The sequence below is a fragment of the Cystoisospora suis genome, assembly GCF_002600585.1.
Source record: "Cystoisospora suis strain Wien I chromosome Unknown contig_8261, whole genome shotgun sequence".
In the NCBI taxonomy this organism is placed as follows: Eukaryota; Apicomplexa; class Conoidasida; order Eucoccidiorida; family Sarcocystidae; genus Cystoisospora; species Cystoisospora suis.
This window is the reverse complement of record NW_027161043.1, coordinates 15,314-15,794: the sequence shown is the minus strand read 5'-3', so window position 1 is coordinate 15,794 and position 481 is coordinate 15,314.

The window sequence follows — 481 nt, the reverse complement described above, 5'->3', positions numbered from 1 at the left end:
GGGGCCTACACGATGGAACTGCGCCGATCCATCTAGATGCATGCAATCAAGAGAAACCTCCCTCATACCGTCACCTGTCGATCTATACCATACATATCTAGTTATCTATCGATGTGCACGTACATGTATATACTTACATAATTGTGTACATACATCTCTATAAATAGGTATAATATACATCTATAGATACACCTTGCGAAATTCACCTTGTCCTTTTTCTCCTCCTTGTTGGTATGGCTGTTGTCTTGGCTAACAGACTTTCTCCCTATGAGAGAAGCTCATGAACAGACACGCATTCCCAAGTGTACATACACCACCTCCTCGTCGTAGTCTGTTTTCTCTTCACTATGAAATTGTATGACTCCGTTACATGTGAAAGATACCTGTCTAAATCCTTCGCAGGTTTGAATTCCAGACATGAAAAGACAGAATAGACATCGTGCATCTTTCTGTCGTTCCTCTTTTTTCTCTATCTCTTCTT